Source organism: Castor canadensis, chromosome 9, assembly GCF_047511655.1.
Source record: "Castor canadensis chromosome 9, mCasCan1.hap1v2, whole genome shotgun sequence".
Classification (NCBI taxonomy): domain Eukaryota; kingdom Metazoa; phylum Chordata; class Mammalia; order Rodentia; family Castoridae; genus Castor; species Castor canadensis.
The window spans coordinates 53518053-53544069 of NC_133394.1; the positions used below are offsets into that span (position 1 = coordinate 53518053).

Consider the following 26017-nt stretch of genomic DNA (forward strand, 5'->3'; position numbering starts at 1 on the left):
AGCTCAGGCTTGTGTCTTTGTTTTTTGTCAATAGCCCATTGCTTTACATTTAGTGTGAGCTACCGAGATAGATGCCTAACCTTACCCGAGTCGTTCTATGTGCCAGTCATTTCTCTAAGAGCTTTACTTCAACTAACTCTTCTAAGAGGTAATCAATAGATTATTTTTCAGATCATCAATAAAAACATATAACAATTATTTACCTACAATGTTCAGGTAAAATCTGAAGCAAATTAGAAGGGTCAGTTTTGTGGATTTTTGAAGCCTGTTTAATTCTGTGAGCATCATCTGTCAAGCAACAGATGTTGGGTCACATTCTTATTTCTTTTTCTCAGCAAAGTTTTTTTTACTGTTGATAATGTTTTGACTCTCATTCCTTTTTGTACTTATTCTCTGTCATGTTCCAAATTTCCTGCTTGGGTAAAGTGATCTGGACTTCAAGCTATTTGAGTTGCATTAAGCCCCAATAAAATTACAATGGTCAGTAAGAGGCTGAGATTCCCCACTTTTCTGTTAGAAGTTCATTTTAGTCATTGGCAACAATGATATACACTTTATTCGCATGAAATTTTCTTATTATAATGTCATCATGCTGGGGAGTTGGTCCTGCTGGCAAGATGCTCAGGAATGATGTATGCCTAGTTGAGCCTCAGCTGAACCCTCTTCCTTTTGGCCAAATTCTAGTGAGTACTTGGGTTCTTCTGAGCTCATGAGAATGTATACGTGCTGCAGTTTCTCTCTAACCATCTATTTTTCCACATTATATTAGTAAATTGTGACTATTCCTTTGAACTTATTACTTTGACGTTCTTTTTCCACAAACTAATTTTGATCCATTTTTCCATTCTCAAAATCATTCTAATTGCCAGGCATGACAGCGCATATCTGTTGTCTCAAGTACTTGGGAGGTTGAAGCAGGAGGATTGCTTGAGCTCAGGATTTAGATACCAGCCTGAGCAACAGAGTGAGACCTTGTTTCAAAAAACAACACCAACAAAAATCTCTACTAAATTCTCTCTTTTCATTTGTCTTCTAATAAGTACTAAACTCTCAGTGGTAATCAGGAGCTCTCCATGCTTTAAATAAAAAAACAAAGTTATCAACAACTTACCCTGTTAGAACAAAAGGACTACTGGCATTTTTTCAATGCTGGTGATTGAACCCGGGGCTTTGCGCATGCTAGGCAAGGGCTCTACCACTGAGCCCTTCAGAGTACTGACTCATGATTAAAAAGTAAAACTGTGCTTTCCACAAGGACTTATGCATGCTGGCTTTTTCTTTGGATGAGAGCAGAATAAGTGGACAGTGGACAGCTATTTCTTACAGAGACTGTGAGACTAGAACAATAAGAAACAAGTTAGAGCTGGTGAAGTGGCTCAGGCAGTAACAGCACCTACCTAGCAAGTATGAGGCCCTGAGTTCAAACCCCAGTGACACCAACACAACAACAACAACAACAACAACAACAACAAAACACCAGAGAGTGAGAGAGAAAGAGAGAGACAAGTTAGACTACACATCCTGGAGTGGTACTTCCTCACTGTTCAATGTGAGGAAGAACTTCCTGCAAATAGTAGATTAAAAATGCAGAATGGCTTTCTAAGGAAGATCTCAGTATTTTCTGGATACCTTTAAAAAATAGAATAAATTTGCCCTCGGATGGTTATGAGTGTCATTTTATTATTATATGATGCCTCAAGATCTTTTCCATTACTGAGATCTTTTTTTTTTTTTTTGGAGAAAACAACACCAAAAGAAAACTGAATCTAAACTATTGTAAAAATAACAAGCAGCTTTTTCAAAATAAAAATAAAAATAATTACCATCTTGTTTCAAACTAATTTAAATTTATGATTTGATTCTTGTTCAATGTGATTTTAAAATGCATTCTAAGTATTTGCTAATAAGATGAAGAAACTGAGGCAAATTCCTCATTTGAAGGCGCTCCTTATCTGCTCAATACACAAGACAGGTTGTGAGACATGCTTTTGGAAAATCTTTGGAAGAGTGCTGTGGGAGAAGAACTTCATTCACACTGCAGTGAGATCTAAGAAGACTTCACACAGAAAGTGGCTTTTAAAGGATTGATAAGACTATGGTGAGATTTGGAAAGGAGGGATATATTTCTTTCAAAAGGATCAGAATTAATAAAGGTCTGGAATTAATAAATGCTTACACTGGATGGACGATGGAAGAGAAGGACCAGGAAAGTGCTGATAATGACTTCAACAAAAGTGTAAGCGAGAACATGCCAATCCAGTTTTCATCATGGAGGCATCGAAATCCAAACAGCTGACCAATTAAGACCAAAATAAGGATGCAGCTCTGGAAGTTCAATAGAAACAGTAGGAATGCTATATTTAGAGCTATTTATCTTGTAAAAATCCGTCCTCATAGGGCCATGTGTACTAACTCACACATATATCCCAGCTACTCAGCAGGTGGAGGTCGGGAGAATCGTAATTCATAGCTTCCTGGGACAAAAATGTCAGACGCTATCCAAAAAATAACTAAAGCAAAAAAGAGCTGGAGGTGTGGCTCAAGCAGTAGAATGCCTACCTAGCAAGTGTGAAGCCTTGACTTCAAACCCCAGTACTACCAAAAAACTAAAAACAGAGAGATGTTCTAATTGCCTCATTGGAAACACCATCCAGCCCAATGATTATGGCACGTGGAGGGCTTCTACACCTTCTCTACTCATGTAGTTTATCAAACCTTCTGCAAACTTAGGCTTCCTTGGGCCACTTCATAACTTTTTTTGCCAGACCTATGCCCTTGTTACATAGTATTTACCTAACATTTATTTTTAAAATAATTCTTACTTTTAAAAAAGCAACACATTATTACCATAAAAAGAAAAATGTTTAAGAAAATGTAATCATGAAAGTAATATCTACTAAAGCAAAAAGATACTAAATACCATTGACTGCCTATGGCTTTGAGCTGCTTTCTCTTTGGTTAAAAATTTAGGCTAACAGGTGATAGGCCAGAGGAAACTTAACCTACGGAGGTAGAAAAACATGGCAGACCAGGAGGTCAGCCCTGAGAATGAACCAAAGAAGACTCCAGAGTGTAGAACCAAACTGCAAATGAGAGAGGGAGACAGAGAGAGAGAGAGAAAGAGAGAGAGAAGAGCAGACATCTTGTCAGACGCCATGCTAGCCAGAAGTCAATGGAGTGTCATTTTGGAAGTTATGGGGGAAAAAAAAATCCTGTCAAGGGCTGCAGAGCAAATTGAGCAAATCCCTCAGAACTTTAACAGACAGTTTTTTATTGGCTAAAACATGAATCCAGGTGACATAGTTGCTTTCCTAGACAACTGTGAGGGTGGTGAGACTCTGTGTATGACATTCTCTAAGGAGGTTTATGAATGGAAAATGTTCACGAATTGGGCAATTACTCTGGACCTGTCATTTGTCTTCATAACTGGACAGTGCATGTCATCCAAACAACACCAGACCTAAGACAAATGGGACCGAGTCATCTTGGGCTCTTTATTTATTTTGACTGTGATTAATTTTGAGTAGAGGTATTTGCTTTAAAGAAAACTAAACTTGTCATGTAGGTTGTCTAATGTGCAGTTGAACTAAAAATAAAACCAACTTCAAACCCCTGTCAACACAATAAAAATTTTTTTCAAAATTTTAGGCTAGAATACAGACACATGTCATATAAGGACATTTTCATCAATGACAGACCATATATAAAATGGTAGTCCCATAAGATTATGGTGCCTATTTACATCACAGCCATTTTGGTGGTTTAAGCACACTCCACAATGTTTAAATAATGATGAAATCACCTAAGGACACATTTCTCAAAACATATCCTGTTAAATGATGCATCAAATCTATTAGATGTTAAAGACATTTTATCATTAAACTGAGAATGCCTTCTAGACCAAACAGAAGAACTGAAACAAATTGAAAAGGATATGACCTAGCACTATTTGGTGTAATTAACAAGAACCATCCTTTTTAAAAAATATTCTGTCCTTGTAACACACCTCTCATGTATTCATTTTCTGTTAATTGTACAATTATCCTCATTCTTGACACTTGGTATTTGTCAGTGTTTGTTTTCATTAGTTTCTTAATTGTTCTTTTTTGTAAATGTCGACTTAAGCAACAAAACATGGATTACTAATCAAGAAATTTTTGGCTATAAGTAAAAGGAAGAAACAAAAACAAAAGCCTCTGCCTCAGACTGAAAGAGTAAAGGATGTTTACTTCATATAATTGGCTCATCTATAGGATGGCTCCAAGAAGCTTACCACACCATCAAGGAGCCAGCTACCTTCCATCTTTAGGGACTTCCAACCTTTTTGTTCTGGCTTTACTGTTTGCTAGATCAGGGAGTGTCTCGGTACATAGCCCAAGCTCTTATTTGCTGAGGTTTATGGGTACAAACCACCACTCCTGACACTAGCTTCACTTTTGTTCCAGTTTCCATAATAGTTTTATGATGGGTAACACAGTATCGGGCATCACAGCATATGTGGTAATATCTGGCAGAACAAAAAATGATTTTTTCCTGTATGTCACTTTTAGGACAGAACAAATTCTTCCTAAAAGACTCTCACACTGATTAGCTTTTCCTTATATCTCATTGGCCTCAATTCTATAACATGTCCTCACTAACCAATTGGGAGGAGAAGCAGTCTCAAACTCCACCTGAGATCCCAGCTGACAGTGGCACTTACCACCGGAGTCTTAGGAAGGGGTCTTCCAGTCCAGTTGAGCCACCCAACTGCCATGAGAGCACAGACACCATCGGGTCTTCCCTAAACTGCAAAATCATGAGCAAATAAATGCTCACTGGATAAGGACAATAGCTTTGGGGTTGATTTGTTATAGAGCAATAGATAACCAAAACACAACATTTTTTTCAATATAAAAATTACATAGGATTATGTAGATATTTACATTAAATTTTGCCAATGCCATTCAAATGCATTATTGGCTATCATCCTCTCATGAAAGGAGGAAATGTGATCATTGAGAAAATGTCTTTTACACACATACATACATGTACACATGCATACCAAAAAGATGATCTCTGACTGGAGGTTAGTTCTTTAAATTTATAAATGTAACTTTATAAAAAACCAGTATTGTCCTTATTTTCTCATTCATTGCTCTTGTTTTCTTATATCCTCAGGACATTGTGCATGGGGAGCACTGCTTTACCGTCTCACAGAACGTCCTTATTTCACAACAATTTAAAACTCTTCAGGAGGAGATATTTATTTTACATAAACTAATAGTAAATCCTTCTTTTTCTGAGTTATAATTAGTACCATTACTTTGTTATCACAAACAGAAGATCTTACTAGCTAAAAGCACAATTTGGATATTCTTGTTAGAGTCGTTTGCAAAATCTGGTTACTTATAAACTTGGAGGATGCAAAACTCTTCACACAATCGGTGTCATTGATGAGGAATTAGTTACTGGGGCTGAGAAACTTTGTCATTTGTATAGCATGTTCCTACTCCAGCTTGGTTAGGTGCTCTACACCAGTGAAACAGAGGGAAAAACTTGATCTGGACTCCTCTCCCAAAGAAGCTATGCACATGCTCACACTGTGAAGCTATCACAAAGGGCCTGTTTGGTAGCAGTTGGACCTCCATTTCTCCCTTCCCCGACCCTGGCTGGCAAGATGCATATATACTTGCCCCACAGACCTAAGGCACCACCTAGTGGCTGGGCATACCTAGTAAGTCCTCAGAGAAATAGTAGCCATTCAAGTTAATTATTAAGTGCGCCTTTCTATGCCTGTCAACAAAATTGGTAGGGCATACAAAAGACTTATTAAGTTATTTTCATGGTCAACATTTCAGACTAACATATACTGAGGGGATATGGGTTGATTTTTATGTTTTAACTTTCAACCCATTTCACTTTTGACATTTGTTTCTATTCTTGTATCATAACTTGGTAAGCAAAGAAAAACATTTCCACTCATCTTTGGCTTCTTATAATAGTTTTACAGAAATTAAAACAAAGAAGGCAAAAACATTTTAAATTAAATGCTGGAAATAAAATGTTGGGTACAGCCAACCTCAGATGTTTGAAATATAATGAACTGGATCTCTTTCTTTTACTACATTTTAGGTGAAATTGAAAGTTGTAAATGCATCCTTAAAATTTATAACTCACAAATATATTTAAGTTGAAGTCAGACTTGTGATATTTAAGAATAAGTTGCATTTCCTGGTTTGAATAAGCAGGCTCTAAAGGTCTTCTTTAGGACAATTGAGGGAAGTTGAATATTACCTGGAAATTAAATGCTAGTAAGGAATGTCTTTTACTTTCATCGGGTATAATAATAAAACAATGAAGTTTAGAAAAATATTCTGGGTTTTCAGTGATGCATATTGACGTATTTAGGGGTGAACTGCCTTGATGTCCAAAATTAGTTTTAAAATGCTTTATGCCACAATGGTAACAACTATTTTTTTCATTCCTCTCTTTCTTTTCTCCTCCTTCTACCCCTCCTCCTTCTTCCTCTTTGGAAGTAGTGGGAATTAAACTCAGGGCCTTGAGTTTTCTAGGCAAGCATTCTACCACTCGAGCTATGCCCCAGTTCTTGTTCTTTTTTTTCAGACAGGGTCTCACACTTTTGACTAGCCTGCCTCAAACTGCAATCCTCCTACCTCCGTTTCCCAAGTTCTTATCCAGCTGGTAACAACTATTCTTAAAGGTGATAAGTTTGTATTTAAACAACTGTTTTTTAGAGGTGGTATGTACTATGCTAGTCTCTCTACTTTTCTATGTGTTCAACATTTTTCATAATGTGATAACTAAAGCATGATACATGTATGTATCCCCTTTCGGGGGAGATGAGAGAAAGAATTTGACAAATCTTGAATCTTGAATTTTACTTTAAATATAGATGTTAATCCTGAAAGAAATGTCTATGTGTGCCCTATAAGCCTTCCCATCAGAAAGCCTCTCTTTCTAATTCTGATTCAGTACTACTTGTTTAACTTGCAACCACAGTCCATAGATGATTTTCTAGTAATCAGAATAATTTTGTTATTGCTATGATCTGAATCAAGGAAGCACAAGATTGAAACTTTTTATTTTACTTAGTTTGATGAGTTTCAAATGTGTGCTCTTTCATTAAGCAGGTGATTCAGAGATGAGATAATGAGGCTGACAGAGCCTTCTGAATGAGGAGAAACGCAGCATAATTGAAGTCAGCTAACAGGATTTCCAGCAGGGAATGATTTCCTGAGTGTGTGATCTGATTTCCTTTGATGTTTGTATTACAGTAATAACATTAACAGCATCCCAAACAGACTTAATGAAATTCAGCTAAAGAATTCCTGTCACAAACTTAAGATCTTATCTGTACAGTTTCTCCAAGTATACTAGCTCAACATGACAGTAAAGGTCACATTTCAGCTTCAAATTCTAGACCACTTGGCCCTACTATATTTATAATTCTATGTACTCTCCTGCCTAGACCTAGACAGTTGCTGAAGTGAGAAAGCGAATAGCTCAACAACTATTGGACACAAGTACAGGACTAATGAACCAAGGGCTGGCAATAGGCTCTGGTAGAGCACCTTCCTGGCATGTTCCAGGCCCAGGGTTCCATCCACAGAAACAGCAACAACAACAGCACACACACACACACACACACACACACACACACACACACGTTATCCCGGTACTAAAGACTTAGGTAAGTCATTAGTAAGCCAAAGGGTTAATGGTGAGTAGTGATGTGGCCTTAACGTACACGGAATAATCCATTTTCACACTTCCAAAAAAATGCTTTTAAGTTATTTAGAAATAAAATGATAATATCATAAGAAATCAAAGACTCCAACTCCTACTTGCAATTTTATTAACAGTGAGTCAGTAAAGAAATATTGAACTGTGTCTTTAAAAAGCTTTTCAATGAATAATTAACACCGAGAGAGAGAGAGAGAGAGAGAGAGAGAGAGAGAGAGAGAGAGAGAGAGTCATTATCCTGACTTCACTGTCATATAAATTTGGAATCTGAAAATTCGTCTCTCCCCAGAAATGTTTGAAAAATGGGAGAGCATGTTCTTGCTCTCCATTAACTCACACCTTACCACGACTACTAATTCATTGGAGTGAACACTACGTAAGTATGAAGGTTAAAATCCGTACCTAAGAATTTCCAGGTCTGATGGAAATGGCTTTATTCTTTATGTGAATTTGAAAAAAAGGTCTTGGTTCTCAGGTCAGATGAAAAATGGGGGAGAGGAAATCTATGACTGAAGGATGACTTAAGTATGTACTTATTATAGTTAAACTAAAACTAGGTGAATAATTATCAGGTAAGAAATCAGTAAAAGGAAATTACTGACAGTTGTCAACAAAAACAAGAAAGGCTGTTTGGTCATTAATAGCTCTTACCAGTGGAGTTAGAATTCGTTTTAACATGCATGCAACTCACAGAATTTCAAGCCCAAGCATGTGAACATTCTGATACTTGTGATTAGTTAAATTTTTATTAAAAGTATTGCAAACAGTTCATTGAATAAAAATCAGGGAAATGTTGATTGGATGTGCTGATTGATTTTGAAGGTCAGCAAGTAGGATCCTACATTTTCAAAAGATGTGAGGTCACTTTGGGTTAAAATTCTTTCAATAGAGATATATTTTCTTTCTTTAAAAAAACAACAACAAAAGGTCTCAGTTATTCCTATTCACTATAATGGGTCTTTTTATGGCCAATCACAGTAAAGCAGTTAATTTTATGTAAAGTTCTGAAAGTCTTTTTTAGATTTTCCTTCTATCAAGGTCAATTACCTTCTCATTTTAACATTCAGCCTCCACCTTGATTTATTAGGTAACTCCGAAAGCATGAAACATAGATCATGTATAGATGATGGTTTATTTGAGCTGTGGATAGAAGACTTTAAAACCTTAAATCTCTTCAGAATTTTCTTCTGGAAATTTCACTCATTTTGGCAATTTTTGATTAGCCCTTCCTGTAATCAAGGGCTGTGCCTGGTTGGCTTTGTGGTGTGTATAAATACAAGAACAAGGAAGGCAATCCAGGCCTTCTAGCTGATAACAAGAGATCAGTTCATTGATGACTTGCAAATATTCAAAAGTAAATTATCAACATACAGTTTTTGTTAAACCAATGCACATTATTAATTTTATTGAAAATTACTGTATCTACCTAAGAATTGAAAAATAGAGTTTTAACATGGGCGATATAACATAAGAAAATAAGAAATGCTCCTACGCAGCTGAGAAGAAGAGGGAAACAGACTTGAATTTGGCTTTAGCTTTCTGGTAACTATGATGGGAAAAAATGAAACAGATTATTTTTTGTTATTTTATTTATTTTTGTAGTGCTTGCTAAGCAAGCACTCTAATGCTGAGCTACATCTCCAGCCCCACTGTTATTTTTGTGGTTGTTGTTTTCCTGAGAAAAAAAGAAATATTTATGTTTATAGGCAGTGGCAGCATTTTTCCTGGAAGAAAACCCTGCTAATCATAAATAACTTACTGACTAACATTAACTCAACAAAGAAATATTTCACCTTCACCAACATAAGATTGATCTGGGAGGCCTTAATCAGCCTGCTTAGCCAAAGGTTTTTGCTGAGGTCAGATGTTTTCATTTGATTACTGGGCTTGGCTGAGCAGCAGCCCTCAGTGCTAATACCGGCTATCATAACGTTCGTGCAGCTTCACCCTGTCCTCACCAGCCTGGAGCCAAGTGTGTACACCTTCATTCAGCCCACTTAGCCAAAAGTTTTCTCAAGAGTAAGTTGTGTTTGTACCCATATCCTGAGCTGGCCTGTGCAGTGGCCCACAGGACTAAAACTGGTTCATCCTCCCGGTTGGGGTCCATGTGGGTTTTTTCTGATTTGGGTGGTGGTGCACAGATGCTGGTCTGCTCTGGTGGCCTGAGCAAGGCTTGCCAATTTACTCTCAGCTCTCCATGCAGAGTGGCCCTTGTGAATGGCTCTTGTGGGAAGCAATTCAGGTCCAGACTGGAAAAATAAAAATAAAAAGAATAAAAATCCAAAGCTCAGGGCTCACAGGATGGAACAGGTCCAGGTCTGTACCTTCGTGCCCACTTTACACTTTCAGAGGTTTAGCTGAAGATCTGTATCTCCAACTACTCTTTGTCCTTATAATGGCACCCTCTTTTTCAGTGTACTAACTTGCCCCCCTCTCCCTGCATCAGTGTAACTAAGGTTTTATTTCAGATTTGTGGAGACACAGAGTAATTGATATTGGTACAAAGTAAGAGATAAGTTTCAATCTTCTACATGTAGATACCCAGTTTTGCCACCAACATTTGTTGAAAGGCTGTCTTTTCTCCTTTGAGTGCTTTGGGCTTGTCAAAAATCAGTTGGCTATAGATGCATGGGTTTATGTCTGGGTCTTCTGTTTTATTCCATTGGTCTTCATGTCTGTTTTTGTGCCCAACCCCTGCTGTTTTTATTATTATGGCTCTGTAGTATAGTTTGAAGTCAAGAATTGTGATACCTCCAGCATTGGACTTTTTGCTCAGAATTGCTTTGGCTATTCAAAGTCTTTTGTATTTCCATATGAATTTTAGGATTGATTTTTCTATCTCTGTGAAGAATGTCATTAGAATTTTTATAGGAATTGCATTGAACATGTAGATTGTTTTTGGTAGTATAGCCATTTTCACAATGTTGATTCTGCAAGTCCACAAGCATAGGATATCTTTTGATCTTCAGATGTCTTCTTCAATTTCTCTCTTCAGTAGTTTATAGTTTTCATTGAAAAGGTCTTTGTTTTCCTTGATTAAATTTATTCCTAGGTATTTTTTTGAGGCTATTGTAAATGGAATTGTTCCCCAGATTTCTTTCTCAGTCTGTTCATTGTTTGGTTATACAGGAAGGTTAATGATTTCTTCATATTAATTTTGTACCCTATTACTTTGCCCAAAGAGTTATGATTTCTAAGAGTGTGTTGGTGGAGTTTTTAGGGTCTTTTAGGCATAGAATCATATCATCTGCAAATAGGTATAGTTTGATTTCTTCCTTCCCTATTTAAATCCCTTTTATTTCTTGCTCTTATTGCTCTGGCTAGGAGTTCCAAAACCATATTGAATAAGAGTGGGGAAAGGGGAAATCCCTATCTCATTCCTGACTTTAGTGGGAATGGTTTCAGTTGTTCTCCCTTAAGTATACTGTTGACTACAGGTTTTTCATATATAGCCTTTATTATGTTGAGGAATGTTTCTTCTATTCCTAGTTTCACTTGTATCATGAAAGGGTGCTGAATTTTGCCAGAGGCTTTTTCTGAATCTATTGAGAGGATCATGTGGTTTTTGTCCTTGCTTCTGTTTATACACTGTATTACCTTTATGGATTTGTGTATGCTGAAACATCCTTGCATCCCTAGAATGAAGCTGATTTGGTCATGGTGTATGATCTTTTTGATGTGTTGTTGAATTTCGTTTGCTAGTATTTTGTTGAGAATGTTTGTATCTATGTTCATTAAAGATTTTGGTCTGTAACTGACTTTTTTTGTACCATTTTTATTGGGTTTGGAATGAGTATAATTCTGGCTTCATAGAGTGACTTTGGTCGTGTTCCTTCCCTTTGTATTTCCTGTAAAAGTTTGAGGAGAAATTGTATTAGTTCATCTTCACAGTTCTGGTAGAATTCAGATGTGAATCCACCAGGTTCTGGTCTCTTCTTTGTAGGGAGACTCTTTATTGCTGCTTCATTCTCATCGCTTGTTATAGATATATTTAGGTGGTTAATATCTTCATGGTTCAATTTTGGTTTAGTTATACAAATATATAGAAATTTATCTATTTCTTCCAGATTTCCCAGTTTACTTGAATATAAGCTTTCAAAGTATTCCCCAATGATCCTCTGGGTTTCATTAGTGTTTGTGGTCATGTCCCCTTTATCATCTTCGATTTTATCAATTTGGGTCTTTTGCCTCCTCTGTCTTGTAATTTTGGCTAAGGGTTTATCCATCTTGCTAATCTTTTCAAAGAACCAACCTTTTATTTTACTGATTTTTTGTAGTTTTTTTGGTCTCAATCTCTCTCCTAAATGCACAGTCACAGAACAGGTCTAAGAGAGCCTGGAATTGAAAAAGGAGAGAGAACTTGGAAAACTTTGGTACCCTAATGCTTGAGCACACAACATCCATTTCAGCAATCAGGAAAATACTCATGTCACATCACATGACCTATTAAACCACACCTGGAATACTGCAGTTAAATATAATAGTTCTAAAAGCAAGTGTTAGAGAGTTGAAGAGAAAAAAAATAGAGAAAAACACAGGAAATATTTAAAAGATGTCAGATTAAAATAACAGGATGAAATCAAAGTGACTAATTACATCAGCTGAGAGAAACCTGTTAAGGACCCATTCATCTAGCTCTGAATATTATAAATACAAAGAAAAAGGCAAATAATGGTGGCTGAAAAACATCAAAACTAGGTAGGCAAGGAAGACTCAAATAAGAATAACAGATTATTCTATCTAAATTTTTTATTCTTAATTTTTGGTAGGAGGAAAACAATCTGAATGGTTGGAAAAAACTGGTAACTGATTGTTCCTTGAGAGATTAATTTTAAATTTCATAAAGGCAAATAGAAACTCTAGCAGAGGGGGAAATTATTGTGTATGAAGATAATGGTTAGAATTAGAGAGTACATTTAATTGGGTTCAGCTTAGACTTCAATGTGTATGGAGAAAATGTAGGGGAACTCTAAAATGTGTTCCAAATGACTACTTGTCAATAAATATAGACAAGGTGCCTAATGATTGTGTACCAATTTGTGACACTTCTTGCCAATCCAGTTTTTTCTTTTCTTTCTTTCATTTTTTTTCTCTCTCTCTCTGCTAGACTCAAATCCAGGGCCCCAATCATGTTTGGAAAGCACCTGACCACTGAGCTACATGCCCAGCCCTTAATTCAGCCTTTTGAAAATGGTTTCTAATAATTGATTCATGACTCCATTTGCCCAATTTTAACATAGGTTTTAATAAACTAATCTAAACAAACTTTATATAAGGCTCTGGAAGAATAAAGTAAGCCCCATTCTTATTTCCAGAAATTTTGTGTTTCAGGCCAGTGTTTGTTGTTGTTTCCCTATTACTAAGATTCAAAGGCAAGACTGTAGGGTGCTAAATGCATCATGCAGAAGGCATCCAGGATATAGTGAATGTTTCCTGAGAGCTTTTGTGCTTAGGGTAATTTTCTATAGCGTTATTTAATACCACAAGATTCTAATACAGCAATGTGAAATATACAAAGCAGAGTAGAGAATGCACTTTCCTATGTTCTTTCTTAGACCTTGATCACCGGCTTGCTGTGATTATTTTATTCACTTTCCTTCTATCAACAATAGACTTCCAACACTTAGTGTAAATTTATGTATAATTTATTCTTTGTTTTGTGCAATGAATGAATCACAGAACTATACTTCAAGAGACCCTGTGCTAATCTATACCTTTATCCAACTGGAAACTATCTTAGGTTGCCTGAGAATAATATGACTTTACGGCAGGAAAGGGAGGCTGGATGACTGGGAGTTTTTCAATACAGAGGCAGCTGCATTGTTAAACTGCCTGATGCTATTGATTTTTCATTTACAAGTGTTTTAAGTGATTTATTTCCCTGTGAAATGCTTCTCTCCTGCACCTAATTCTCATTTTGATTCATGTTAGTAACTTTTCTGCACAAATACAGAAATTCCAAATTTAACAAAAGCATCCAATTTCTAAGGAGAGAGAACAGATTTTGAGCTCTTTAGCACCACTTAAGATCTGTGCACAGCAGCAGTTAACTGGGGTGAAATCCCTATTCATCTGAAGTCTTGCCTACAAACCTCCTTTTCTTGCTGTTTCCTACCATATTCACTTTGATCAGATTAAATAGATTGAAGCTGTCAAAATGCATTTGTTCCTGCTTCTGTGCTTTTGTTCACATAAACCCCTTTTTATCTTATTATGACTTATTCCCAATATACAGAAGAAAGCAGAAGACAAAATATATCCTAACTGTATTATGCATGCAGACCAGCTTTAACAACATTAGCATTTGGGCATACTTACTTTGGTCTCTCTACTTTTGTTTGTCTTTAAGGGAAAGATTTTGTTACAAAGACTTCACACTCCTTTTAGCCTAACCATATGTTTTTGTTATTCAACAAACATTTCATACTTAGTATGGACTCTATCCATAGGCTGTGCTAGGATGTGATTTGGGAGAATAAACCAAGTAACTTTATCTTTTAAGTGTATACCACAGCTGGCGGAGTGGCTCAAGCAGTAAGAGCATCTGCCTAGCAAGCATGAGGCCCAGAGTTCAAACCCCAGTGTTGCCAAAAAAATTAATAATAATCAATAAAAAGAGTTTACCATTAATTGATACTACCATTTTAGGGGAGTCTTACTAGCCGGCCTCTCTTCTCCAGCAATCCAGGACACCTGTCTGCCAGATCTAGCTTGTGCTGACTTGTGAGACACAACTATACAGGTCCCTTTTCAACTCTGCATACAGTATTGGTCATGGTGAAAGTATTTACACCACAGAAATTGGCAAACACTAAAAATCAGGCTTGGTTTGTTCATTAGCTTGTTTCAAGGACAGCTGATTACCTGAACACTACTGCATATAAACATACTGATTCATAAGCATCCTATCATGTATTCTTAACATACTTTTATAAACAGGTTCTGAATATAAGTCCTATAATCTCTCTCAGGGACAGGAACATGTATTTAAAAACTTTCTCAGTTTCCAATGTGCTGGACATGTAGTAGATATTTCATAAGTTCTTTCCAATCACTTTAAAGGATCATGTTCATTTTTCCTCTGACCCTAGTAATTCATTAATGACGTCCACTTTACCTTGTGTTTTTGTAGTCTTGAATTTTGAAATATTTTTATTTGAAATTACTCTGATATGTAATTACTTTCCCTCTCCCTGTAGGTAATTAGTAACATCAATGTTCACAGCTCAGAGAGATACATCTCAGAGAGTGATGCTCTGTCTGGTCTTACGTATTCCCTGGAACTGCTAAACTCTCTGTACTCTGCACACCATGCATCACCCTGCAAGTCCTTTTTGGAGGCCTAACTGATGCTATTCGGTTACTGAAAATCCTGAGATTGCGAGGCATGGGTGTGAGGCATGTGCTTCTGTACCTGCAACAGGTCCCTAGTAGGGACTGTGGGATCTGTCAGAGTGAAATGGAGTCAAGTGCTGTCAATAACAGTCATATTCAAGTTTCTCAGATTGCTGGCCTTCCTATGTCTCCATTTTCTGTAACTCTCATATTTGCAAATGGGTATCAGAACTCTTTTCAATTCTTATGCTTGGAAAAAGGTTCTGATAGGTATGGGGTAAGTCTGCAGAAAGGCTAGAGTGTCCTGCCTCAGGAGTCTTTTAAGAGGCCAAAGAATCATGTTCCCTCAAACCATGCCTGTGTTCTTTGATCTTTAACAACCTTTAATAAACTTGGAATCCTAGGGCCAGAAGTAAAGGCAATCAACTTGCTTTCCCATTTTGCTTGTCGAATGGTTTCAAAATTTTCGCTTTGAGAAAGGAAGGCTTTGCACAGATGACTTCTTTATCATTGTGCTAATGATAGGTAAAGAAAATGTGCCACCATGCTGAGTGTGGCTCTTGGTGTGCCCCAGTAGCCTCATCAGTCCTTAGGATACTCATTGTTTTCAGATCCAACTTCCATTAAAGCCACAAATATTTCTCACCTGTCTTTGCTAGAATGTAGTTCCATGCTAGTTTCCCTACTCTTCATAAATCACAATTCTTCACAGGGCTTAAACATTCCTTCAGTTACAGAGCAGTGGAATTTTATTACCACCCCACTAATCCATCTGTAACTGCCCTGTATCTGAAAATATTTCCAATTCCAAGCCCTGAGGCTGCCATCCATGTCCTATGTCCCAGTGCTGGGATGTCTTCCAGTTGGTTGGATGGTATGAACCTTCACAGCTCTCTGGATAGTGACATCACACTACAAGAATCCCAATTTGCCCTGAACTACATTTAGGATAGGTGGATTGGACTTTCCTTTCATTGTCCACCTACCATATGAGGAACTGCTACTAACAGCATTATATAACAATAGTAGATACTACTAGTAATAACTACTATTACTAATAATAAGAAAAGTGTCATTGGTGATTCTGAGTTGGTATCATTAAGTCACTTAGACCTATGAGAATTTATTGTCAGTATCAAGAAGCCAGAATTGGACAATTGAGGTTTTAGTACAGCCACCATTGCAGAGATGAATTCACAGAGGAAAACAAATATCAGTTCCATTATTTGCTGTGTACAGCAGCTGATAGCATAGATGCCAAAGGATGAGATGTTCTTGCAACTACTAAACTAACTCTAGCACTGTGCAGATAAACAAAAATAACTATATGGTTTCCAACATAAAGAAAAACTCTTCAGTTAGGAGAAAATCAGTAAAGTAACCAAGAATCTCATTTATTGCCATTTTAGGTTTTCTTAATCATATAGCATTTTAAAAATATTTTGTCAGTTTCCCAGACAGCAACATCAACATTCCACTCTTTCCAAACATCTAGCAACCAATGTTTGAGTTGTGGTGGTTTCTCCTGTCACATTCTAGCTCGTTTGTTTCTCATCCACACTAATGACATGGCCCATTATAATGTTCCCTCCTGATGGGCTATAACAATTTCACAACAAGTCTTTCAACAAATTGTCCCCAAGTCTACATATTCCAATTCCTCTTGGCTCGAAGTCAAACATTTAGCATTCCAAGTATTCCAGTATTGGTTTGTCTATTTCTTGAGCAAATTTTTCTATTTCTTCAAACTTTAAGCATATTTAGAATTTTTTGGCCAATTCTTTAAATGGCATATTAGCATTAATTTTGTATGTTTCATCATCACTAACTAAAATTGGACATTCTTATTCAATATTAAAACCACTTTTGCTAGATCAGTAAATTTTGCAAGCGAGCCATTCAATGAATTGAATTTGTCTTTCAAAGCATTGATTTCTGCTGCGTTGTTCTACAAAATTTGAAGCTCTAAACAAGGTCCATTCTACACTAAATAACTTCTAGGATATAAATACACACTGATGTTTTTGAAGTATTTTGAGTACAATCACCCCCCTATGGAAAGTTCACACATTAGAACACACCATCTATGATGTCAATGATTAATAAAGGGATAGCTCCTGAGTGCTCTGGGCTCAAGCATGGAGAAGTGTCTTTATCACAATCCCATACAGAGTTGATAAATAACTGAGAAGGCCCAGGATGCTGTTTATAGACATTGTGATGTGTCTTTCATCCAGGGATATTCATGTACACTGCTGGGCCTTTGTTTGCTTACTTATCTGTGATACCTCACAGGAATTTTGATCTCACCATCTGGACCATAGCACTTCTACTTGTTAGGAGTTATAATAATAATTATTGTTTATATGGTAGTGTAGTCCTTGTGAAAATATTGCATGCCATTATCTATATTAATGTAGCAAGAAGATAGTCACATTGCAGTAGTTTTTCTTAATCAAAAGGGAGAATTTTGTAGAGTAGTATAGAAGACTATTTCAATTCTTTAGCTAAAATTTCAACTTGTTATACATGTACAAAGAAATTCCATTGAGTCAAGAATCTGTGAAAAATAAGCTCAATACTGAGGACTCCAAGCTCCCTTTCCCCAAAGCTGGTTCAGTTGGTATAGGTACCCATAACCACTGTGCTGCTGTGCTAATGTAGCCTCTCCTAAGGCAGAGAAAAGCAGATTCAGGGTGAACTTAGTTGGCTGAGACTAAAATTAGGATAGTGACATTGTGACACAGTCAGGAACAGAACTGATACCACCAATGAAAATGGGAGCATCTTTGGCTTCTGTCATAATCCAAGAAACCTCAAAAGCACAGGTTGGCTACGAATCCAAGTAATAGCAAATGTACACAGTTCAAATCTTTCTTGTAGTATTCATGAACTAAAACAACTGTCCCTGAGGTACCTCAGCCAGCTCTGCACTAACTAGGCTCCATTGTAATAGATTCCTGGAAATACTACAAAGAATCATCGACCGATCTTGAAGTATATTCATACTGGTGACTGGCAGAGATTAATATCCTCTCTGAATTACAGTAACTTCCTCTGACTCAAGCCATGCACAGAAAGCCCAGCCTGATTATAATATATAACTATGATATAAAATGAAAGAGCTAATCTCTGGATACTGAAAGCCAAAATAGCCTCTTAACTGTTTTTCTGAAAAATAGGTTATCTGAAGCCTCTTTTTACAGAGATAATTGACTACCAGAAATAGTATGATATAAGTAGTCTCTCATTTCTGCTGTAAAAATTGAAGTATTCATAACAAAAGAGAAGATGCTGAGCTCTAACCTTTGATTTTTATTGCTAAAGTCATTTTGTAAAAATATAAATCAGGTCTTATTTTACGTAATTGTTAAGCTAGTTATGAGATTATTACAAAAAAAGACCATCTGCTTGGACACTGTTAAATAACCTCATTTCCAATATACTTCTTCACTTAGTAATGAGGACTATTAGTCACACTTTTGCCCATGTAACTTATAAATGATTGATGTGCTTAAAATTTAACTCATGACCTAATTGTGGGAATTTGCCTGTGTGTGAAAGCACAGGTTTCAGTGTTAGACATATTTTTATAGCTTGAATAATCAAGCTCTAAAATAAATAAAATTTTTATTTTAGAAAAATAAATAAAATATCAGCTTTATCAGCTAAATCCTAACTTTTAGAAGTTTTATAAATGAAAGATAATAATTCTATCCAAAATAGCAAGTATGATTAAACTATCATTCTTGTCTTGTCTTGAAGTTGTCATAGGAAAGCCGGTACAGAACCCAGTTCTGTTTCAAATTGAAAACTCAGAACTCTGGTCAAATGAAGAACCCTCAAAAATATGACGACACTGTCTGGAAAGTGGGAGAAGCTGGGAGTAGCAGTGGATGTAGCATGATCTAAGTAAGGAGAAATATGATTGGAAGGAAGTGAACTGATCTGATTGGCAATCAAAAGGCTGTGTTAGTCAGACTTTCATCACTGTGACAAATACTTGAGAGAAGCAATGTAAAAGGAGGAAATATTTACTTTGGTTCACGGCTTCAGAGGCTCCATACATGGTTATCAGGCACATTGTTGGGGTCTGAGGTAAGGCAGAATGTCATGGTGGAAGAAGCACGTGGTATAGGCCGCTGACTTTGTGGCGGCCAGTAAACAGAGAATGACAGGAAGTGGACAGGAACAAGGTATATCTCTTTGGAACATACCCCCAATGACCCACTTCCCCCAACAGTTCCACCACTTTACAATAGTGCATACAAATTTTTAACCCATCAATGAACTTACCATTTATGAAGGCAGAGCCTTCCTAAAAAACCCACTTCTGAACACTGCTGCGTTGGGAAGCAAGCCTTCAAAACACGAGCCTTTCTGTGGGAAACTTTATATTCAAACAATAGCAAAGGTTCCTTTATTTTATGAGAAGGTGATAGCAACCATTCTGTATGTGAAGAATAAACTGAAATAGGGATTATGGAGACAAGAAGACCAGCTAAGTAAGTATGAGGTGAGTAGGATCTTGCACATGTGGTCACTGTATAATTAATTAGCAACACATTAAATGGGAAGTGTTGAAGGGGTTAAAGCAGCTGACTGAGTAAAGGAGAAAGATGAGTAAAGGGGAAAATGAGAACAGGACATAGAGGTGAGAAGTAAGGTGAACTTTGATGAACTCTGAAGTTGGGAGTCTAGAGTTCCAGGAGGATGTGGAGACTATGGCATTCACGGAGATGTTTGAAAGAGCTGCAGTATTAGAAGATGGGATGGTAGCAAAAGATTTAATCATTGGTTCAGAAAATAAGACTATAATAAGATATACCTCATGGCAAAGAAAACTTAATTCATCTCTAATTATTAGATGGGAAATGGAAAAAATTTAAAATATTAGAGAATAGGGATGATTCCCAAGACACACAAAGGTCATAATCAGGAGAATTCATGTAGTGAGGATACTCCTAAAAAGGAGAAAATGAGATCTGCAGAGACACAAAATCCTAAGATGATTTGGGGTGGGAGTAGGAGGGTGAGAGGAGTCTGGGGGCAGGTGGAAGTCAGAAGATGGCAAGGCAACATGATCCCAATATGTCACACTTTTGAAGGTGTGCTGGCTGTCCTCACACTGCCTTTTATCCTGTGATCCTGATTTATGGTTTCTCTACCCTCTCCATTTGCTCATTTATCCATTCCTCACTGAACAAACTGATGAACTATGTAATACAAAGTAGGCACATGCTAGGATATGATGATAGATAAAGCAGAATATTTGCCCCCCAAAAGCTCACAGAGTCATAGAGGTGGTATTGGGTAAGGAGGAGACAGACATGCCCATAATTCATGTTATGCATTTTGGTAAGTGCTCACTTTCAGAACACAAAGGAAGACACAAATAATTTTGACAAAGGAGTGAGGAAGACTTTGCAGAAGATATTTGTCAAAAAGTCATAAAAAAAATGCTTATTATCAAACACTTTTCACTAAAATATATATACAAGCATGTTCACAGCAACACAATTCATCATATCCCCCAGTTGGAATCTGCCCCAGTTCCCATCAGCAGTACAATGTATAAATGAATATGGTGAATTCACATAATGAAATGAAAAGGAGCAAAGTACAACTACATACAACATAGGTGATTCTTAGAAATACAATGTTGAATGAGAAAAAGCCAGACACAAAGAACATATGGCATGATTCTTTTATGTGTGAAGTTGAAAACCCAGCAACAAGAATCCATGGGGTTAGGAATCAGAGAAAAGCTATCCTCAGTTGGGTGGTGTGGATGATGACTAGAAGGTAGCAAGAAGGAGCTTTTGAGGCGATGTTTATATTGTATCCTTTTCTAGATGCTGTTTACATGGGTATGTTGAGCTTGTGTAAATTCCTCAAGCTACATAGCTTACAGTACATGGACTGTCTGTTTATATCTAATACTTCAGTAAAAAGTTAAATCAGGCCTAAGATAAGAGGTCAAAGTTTGGGATGCTTTGGAGAGTGAGCCAAGAAGACAAGATGAAAGGAGATTGTGCTGATTCTTCTCTACTTGTTCCTCTTCTTCTGTACGTCACACTTCTGCACTTGCATGAGTGGTGGAAGATGACTGTTAGGGGTTCCACTGTGTACCTTCAAAAAGCAAATGTCCAAATCCTAATTCCCAGAACCTCAGATGTGACCTTATTTGGAAATAGGTTTGTTCCAGATGTAACCATTAAGACAAGGTCATCAGGGGCCTAGCCCCTCATGCTACCTAATTGGCAGCCATATGAAAAGATGGCCAAGTGAAGACAGAGAGACAGGGAGAATGGACACTGTGTGAGGACAAAGGATTGGTGTAATGCACTGAAAAGCCAAGGAATGCCAAAGATTTCCAGCAAACATCAGAATCTAGGAAGAGACAAAGGAGGATTTCCTTTTCATTTTAAGAGGGAGAATGGGGGCTGGGGGAATGTCTTGAGTGCCTGACAGCAAGTACAAGTCCCCAACTTCAAATTCTAGCACTGCAAAAGAAGAGGGAGAATGGTTCTGCCGACATCTTAGTTTGGTATTTCTAGCCTTCAGCACCGTGAAAATGAATTTCCATTGTGTGAAGCCACTGGTTTGTGGTACTTTGTTGCAGCAACTTTAGGAAATGAATGTATCCACTTTTGTAGATGGTATCAACAGCATGAGAGGTAGCAGAAGGACTCACTTCAGATCAGAACATGGAAGTGTGATAGGTACGCAGATGGTTGCTGTGTTCCTCTGCAGTAGCCTCCAGGTCTTTAAATGCTCCTTCTTCTTCTCAGCCACAGGCATAGAAATGGGCTCTATTATTGGCTACTAAAGGGTTCTTCCTTCCCCATAGCCACCTCTTTACTCAGTCTATATTTTTGTAAATACATCTTCCATTAAACAACCTTCAAATACCCTGACTGAGGACTCTGAATTATGTGAAGAAGGAACTCACTGTTACATACATACACACACACACATTACTACTTTCAGACAAGCTCATGGGAATTATAGTCAGCGAACAATCCCCTATAAGGGACATAACACCCTCTGATCCCAACATGGAAAGATTTTTCTTTTCAGTGGTAAAAGATGAAATTAACATAAGATATATTCCAAAGCCAGGCTGCATATCTATAACAAAAGATAATGTGAACCTTCAGAAAAGCCCCTTCTTAAAACCCCTCGGTTTAGAAATTATTCTTGCTTGCTTTTATTTCTGTGAAAAAGTAGAGGGGAGGGGAAATTATCTTTCAATGGAAGCCTATGTAAAGCAAGAGAATTTTGTGGTTGGCTATACCATGGCCATAATTCCAGTCCTGGAAAAAACCAACCAGATATCTACATGAACTTGGCTATCAGCTATAAGCCACAAGAAAAAGCCCTTGGTCATTTGTCAATAAATGAGTCAGCCAGCCTCAGAGAAGTCCCATCCTCACTGTCAAAAAGTATGCTTTAACAGTTTGAGCAGTAGGAAGATAAAACTATGCACTGAGTTTCATAGAAAAAAAGTGTGGTAAATTATGTCTTATAATTTCTGTCTTGTTATGATTTTAAAAAATGACTATTCTGATCCAAAAAAGGAATGGGAAGGATAACACAAAGTTTGTTATATACTAAGAGCGATAATTCTCATAGTTATAATAAGTATGTCAGGCTAAGCATTTTTAGCAGGTTTATCTCTTTGACGCTACAACATAGACAGTATTATTACCCCCATTTTATAGATAAGGGAACTAAGCCTTAAAGTGATTAAATAAATTACCAAAGTGACATGTCTGGTAATTCATCTCAATGTATTATAGACCTCAAAATGCCATTGTCATTACATGACAAATGGGAAGGGTAAGCCCTTGGGTCACCCCTCAAAACAGGGAAAACCCCTCAAAGCAGGGAAAGAATTGAGTTGTCTTATGAAGAAATGCATTTCTCCTCCAGACTCTTAATTCTGTCCCTGAGTCCCATGGCAGAAGTAATTACCACTGTTTTGCAGGTGAGAAAACCAAGGTTTTTGGAAGATTAAATAATTTACAAAGACACACAGATACTCAATAATACATCCCAAGTTCTTGCCATCATAAGATGAAAAATACATTTGTAGTGAGTTACAGCTGGTCCTCCACATTGGGGAAGCTTATAAGTACTAACCTTAGAAAATAAACTACTGATAAGAACAGAAAATGTCTTCTCTAGAAAAGGACTCTACTATTAACTGAATTAACAAACCAGATCTAATGCCTCTGGGAGATACTTTTACCTTAGGGTAATCAGGTTTAGTCTGTTACAAAATTGTACAGAATAGGAGTTGGCAATGTAAAGATATATTTAGCAGGTGAGGCCCTAAATCCAAGCATCATTCAAGAACTAGGAGACAAAATTGGACTTGCTGTGGAATAATAGCCCAATGGGATCATTACAAAAAATGACCAGTCCCAGTGAAACTGAATTAAGGTTTCAACTGTATTTGTTTCTAACAAGTATCTTAAGACTTACAATTGTAATATTATATATTGATGATAACTGATAAGATTTAATACATCTTTAAAATATATGAAGGACATTAATAATAGACGTTCAAGGTAAAAAGACAATTGGAAAGGTAATAGAGCGTTACAACGTATTAATCATTATTTTCTAATTACAGTTATGCCTCAGTAGCCCCATGTAAAGTTTCTTCCATTCCAATAACAGGTATTTTCAGTAGTTTAACTTCTACAGAGCCATGCTAGGAAGCTGAAAGTGAGAAAAAAAAAGTCCTAACAGGATAACTAATCTAACTTGCTAGCTCTCAAACTGTAGCATGCATGAGAATCACCTAGAAGGCTCTCATTAAAACATAAATGGCTGGGTCCCAGGCCCAGTTTCTGACTTGGGAGGTCTTGGGTGAGTCCTGAGAGTTTGCAGCTCCAACATATTTCCAGCTGGTAACAATACCGGCAGAAAAGGGACCACAACTTTAACTGTGAGGACAGATATGTTGCTCAGATGACAGTTACTAGGAAAGTCCTCTTTTTCTCCATTTGTATTTTCAGCAAGCACAAGTTCCACAAGCTTGACGAGGTTAGGTTGAGACTTAAAAATGAAAAAAACCTTTGCATCGCTATTCTCAGCGCAAACATAGAAGGCAATAAAATACTGTAACAGGAATATAAATCAACTTTTTCAAAAATGCCAATCCAACTTTTCACAAGACTGCTGTGCTACCTGGACATGCTGTTTTAAGACTTCCTTGATGATGACAGAGGCTATTGCTAGAAGTCTTGGTGCTCCCTGCATTCCAGTGTCCTGTCCACCAAGCCTTGTTATGACAGTGCTAAAGACAAAAGATTCTCCAGGTCAAAATGGAAAGCAAACAAGACCTGAGTTTGGACTCTATCTCCTCTGTGGTCCAATTACATAATCTGCCTGATGGGAGTAACACTTCCTGCCCCACAGTGTTGCTCCAGAGATCAGTGATGGAGGATGTCTTGTCACATTTTGTAAACTGAAAAGCAATACAGGGATCTTAAGTACTCCAGTGGTAGATCTGATAGGGCTGATGGGCCTGTGGGCATTTTAGAATGAAATAGGAGTTTATAGGCAGGAAGGAACAAAGGTCTTAAATAATTTGTCCAATATAACAACCTAATTACAAGTAGTTCCAAAAGCCTTGAATGTCTCATTTCTGATGCTAAATGGCATACGCTGGCATTAGACCAAGCTTGTATTGGGCTTGAAATAAAAAAGTAAAAACAAAAATGAACAGGCCAAAAGCAAGAGAATATTTAACCAAGTCACATCCCATAGTACCCAAGCTCTTCAGAAGGTGCAATGGGGCTGGGAGTACTGAGAAATCATACTAAAAGGCTTTTGTATTAGTCACATATTCCCTAGAGAATATGTCATGTCATCTGTCTTCCTGAGTTTGGGGCCATTCTGGATAATACCCAGATCTCAACTTCCAAATGACTTATGGCTCTCACAATTTTTAACAGTCTCCCTCTCTCTGCTTTGAGATTAGAATGTCTGCAGGACTATTTAGCACCACTGGTCTTTCCGGTCAGTGGTGGTTGCAGCTGTGGCTCCACAGCCCTGGAACTGTGGGCAGTACTGGCCTGGACCTAAACTATGAAGCCCTGGAAGCAACAGGGTGACCTTTGTGGTAAGACCCAAAATAACCAAGGCTGAGCTGAGATGGAATAAGGAACACTTGGCCTGAATTAGCACCCATGATGTACAGCAAGAAAAACAAGGATTATTTGTCTCCACAGTCTATGTTTAGCAGAATGTGCTCCTTCAAAAGCTGGAATGTGTGGCTGTTATTTATAGGAAGTACCATACACATGTCCAGGACCTTTCTGTAGTATAAAAATGCAAACTGTGATGGATCATGGAGAAGAATTTATTGTCAATGATGATAAACCAAAACCAGTGATGCACTGTGATTGTATGGCTCGGGGGCTATTTCGTTATCGAGTGCAGGGCAGGTACAAAGGTAGAGATGGAAGAGGGAAGCATTGGTAATAAATAAAAACTAAATGCTAATTATGGGAAAAATGTTAGTTCTTTATTTTTCTATGTTATTTTTCAGAAGAAAGACTCTTTCAAGAGTTTTTGTTTCCAGGCAGGTCTGCCTACCTTACAGTAGAGCCACCCTCATCTAGGTGGCATCTTTGTGTGGGTGAAAGCATGTGGCTTAGGGTATGAAGTGAGGACTGGATTTGGGCTTCCATTTGTGCCCCAACCTATATGTCTTAGTAGCCTGTCCTTCTGTAATTTATTACATACATTCTTGAAAATGTTGTGTGGGAACTCAATATGTGTGGACATACTAAGACTTCTGGTTTCCTCACAAGGGGAAATTTTGTAAGTCAGGACAGTATCTTACAGTCTGACACCAAATACTTGTAGCAATTCCATGTTCTATTTTTTGTAAGGTGTAGAATTGCCTCCTAAT

At 37.3% G+C, this 26017-nt stretch overlaps 1 protein-coding gene across 1 annotated transcript in view; it reads left to right on the forward strand.

The window, feature by feature from the left end:
- The first annotated feature begins 7998 nt into the window (after positions 1 to 7998).
- Positions 7999 to 26017, forward strand: part of Trpc3 (transient receptor potential cation channel subfamily C member 3) — a 168925-nt gene continuing 150906 nt past the window's right edge. The window contains exon 1 of the mRNA XM_074041642.1: positions 7999 to 8122. The gene's annotated coding sequence lies outside the window, so the exon portion shown is untranslated. The remainder of the gene's footprint in view (positions 8123 to 26017) is intronic.